This window comes from Battus philenor, unplaced genomic scaffold, assembly GCF_028537555.1.
Source record: "Battus philenor isolate CCGP_79_NKW_IND1 unplaced genomic scaffold, ilBatPhil1.0.hap1 SCAF_2, whole genome shotgun sequence".
Lineage (NCBI taxonomy): Eukaryota > Metazoa > Arthropoda > Insecta > Lepidoptera > Papilionidae > Battus > Battus philenor.
The window spans coordinates 1,976,510-1,979,991 of NW_027181682.1; positions in this window are offsets into that span (position 1 = coordinate 1,976,510).

Below are 3,482 nucleotides of genomic sequence, written 5' to 3' on the forward strand. Positions count from 1 at the left end.
CTGTAATTGTATATTAAATCAAATGTCGGACAAAAATATGGTTTTCATTTCCTTTCCTGTTTGTACAAAATCGAACAAATTAATTTTAATATACGCATATTAATAAATAGATGAATAATAAATATTTTTTTTTATTTATAAAAAAACAGATTTTTAATGTCAAATGTTACAAGCCAATCGCAGTTTAAGAGAGAAGAAATAAAAATATAACCTATTTCAGAAATACATCTACATGTAATCATTTATAAAGACAACTTGTGTTTCAACTACTAGCGCCATCTATTGTCGTTTGAATCCATGTAGCGAAGATATAAAATTCAGGTAACCTAGTGCTGAAGTAGTCATAGTGGTTAGTAAGACAGACCATTTATAACGTAATAGTGTATAAAAAGGACCCACGCGATTTACATATCTCATTTTACTATTTATTTGTCTATACTGGTGATTCTATGACAACCTGCAAGGGGTCTACGTCAGCGGAAAAAAATTTGAGAGTCCATGAAATGAAAATGGGGGTCCACGATAGTGGATCTCAACACATACACTGATAGTACCTATTTACTTACATCATACTATCTTATAATATCAAAACATTTACATTATTTATATAAAATACCTATTAATAAAAAAAAAATTATATATGTTTATAAAATTGTGTAAGTTGTAGGATGTTGGTATTCGCTTTGTGGTCGCAATACATTTTGAACTTGCACAACAACATCATACTATCTTATAATATCAAAAACATTTACATTATTTACACAAGAAGAAGAAAGGCGGTTCAGCAATGTTACCAATCTCCTAACGAAAAAAATAAACATCATTAGCCGTCTGGACATCATTAGCCGAGGAGATTTAAGATTAACCTTTACAACATTGACGCCAAATGTTGATAATTTATTATAACAGCTTCAGGTTCATCCTTCTCACTAAAAATATTGACTTATTGCTTATGTTATTTTATTTATAGTTCATTTTATGTTTATTTAATGTTACGTATATTTTACATAACAGATACAAAATTTTATTTTGAGTTGTTTTAATTTAAATTCAATTAATAAATGTATAAATTAACATGTGTTTTTACTTTAAGTTTTTAACACTAAACTTCACTGCAGTTAGAAATTTACAGGAAATCAATATCAGGTAAGTAGAGGGTCTACCCAACACGGAAAAACATGGCAAGGGGTCTACGACACAAAAAAGTTTGGGGAACTCTGATCTAGACCATGACCTTTTACCATTAGACTTCCCTCCGATTCGGCCTGTTCGCAATTCATTAATTAGCGTCAGAGAGGAACTATTCATTTTAGCGATCACTAGTTCCAAAATTTCCACAGCAAAGGCATCACACACCTTTCAAAAAGTCATCTAAGAACACGGTACCTATATACTATGGTTAAATGTGAATAATCCGTAGATACAGAGCGAAAGGGAAAGACAGTGGAATTGTGGAAAGAAAGAAATGAACGAAAGATAATATGAAGTATGAAAGAAAAGAGCGAAAATAAAAAAAAAAGATTGTGAAAAATTAAATAAATGAAAACAAAAGTCCCTGTCCCACACCATAAAGGGGGTACGAGAGGCTCCTAATAGCGGGGGCCATTTAAAAAAAAATAATAATCCGTAGAAGCTTGTCTTAAGTGGCAGTAAATGGAGCACATCATTCGTGCGACTGATGGCTGTTGAAGCCGAAAGGTTCTCTAGTCGCGACCACTACCCAGTAGAAACGGCATGACTACCCCCCCCCCCCCTTCCCACTAGGTATAGGTAAAGTCGTCGCTGGATACATGCAGCGCAAGATCCTATATGATGATGAAATGTAAATAAACTTAAAAAAAATATGTTTCGAATATAAAATATGAAGTAACTTCCCCCCCCCCCCGTCTGTTACAAAGATAACACATGTAATGTTGTTTTCCAAGAATACCTTCAAAACACCTTGAGCAGTGGTTCCAACACTCGTACCTTCCGGTATAAGTCAGTGTCGAGGGAGGCTACTCAGCTAATAGACGAGCTGGTGCTGGGCGGATGCAGGGCTAATTGGTGCTGGCTGGGCGGGGCGGGCGCCGGTTGTCGCTAGATTTGGGCGGATATCGGCTTCGTATCACAGATCTCATACGTAGACGGTTCTTACGTGTTTAAAGGCTTTTTTATACTTGTTTACTAGGCTATCTCTCTCTTCGTTAATAAATGTGTTATACAGTGTGTTTGATTATAGTTTGAACAGTTTTAGAGACTTATTAGTTGTCAATTATTGAACCTATGTTACACCCTTTACAAAAATCAATAGTTTCAGGGATATTAAATAACATAAGAATAATACAGTAGGAAAAGCGTTTTAAAATCCATTGAAAGGCATATACAAGCAAATAATGAGTATAATGGAAATGATTTAAATAAAAGAATAAGAAAAAAAATGATGTAAAATAAGGAAAAAATATTAATTAAGGTAAATCAATGTAAAAAGCAAAAATAAAAGAAAATGTAAATGTAAAATCCTGCAGAAGAGGCGATGGAAGTGAGGCGTTGTACGAAAGGAAAAGTAAGAGAATAAACTCAAGATATTTGGAAGATAAAAAAAGAGAAATGAGTAGAAGATATTAAGAAGGACTAGAGATGAGGATTACAATAATAATATTCAATGAAAAAATGTTAATTGTATAGTAATGCCTGCTTTATCACGGTACGGAGAACAAGAGGTCTTCAAAAACGTGGGCCATGAAAAAAGCGTATGCTTGATATAAAGATCGCCACGATTACCGCTCTAGCGATGCTCGCATGCAGCGATTTCTCGAGAAGTTGATGTCAGTCCACTAAGTCGGAGAGCGATCTACAGCGCCACGCACTGCCAGTTCATACGAACTACAACGATGACTTTAGTTTTTCTTCGTAATATTTACACTTTATTATTTTATAAAAGTAACGTTTTATTTATCTCTATGAATGTTTAACACGTTCACTGCGGCTTGAGGCCGATTCAGCCTCATAGTAGACTTTGCACTGGTGCGGCGCGTAAAACTCGTGTTTTCTCTCTAGTGCGGCGGCTGTTTACATTCAACCGAAACATGAGGCAGAAAAGGCCTCAACCGCACTACTAGGAAGTTCAGCTTGAGGCTGATTCGACCTCAGCCGCACCAGCTGAAAGTTCTTCAAAATTGGGCCCGCAGTGAACGTGTTAAAGTTATAAGCCAGAAGTATCTCTTTTCGTGTGATTACTTTTCTCTTCGTTTCTCATCAGCCCACAAGGCATAATCCTTCTCTAAATATCGGGGAATACCAAAAGTAAATTTTAAATATGTCAGATATTAACGAACATTCATACGGCAAATTTTATTGTATTTTAAGTAATATGTACTGCCGGTGTACCTGGGTAAACCTCTGAGAGGTTGTATCGAATTAGGCATTGAACTGTTTAGTTCAGTTTCGTCTTCGTCTACGTCGAACGGCTAGGTGAAGCAAGCGCGTCAGTGTGGCGAACA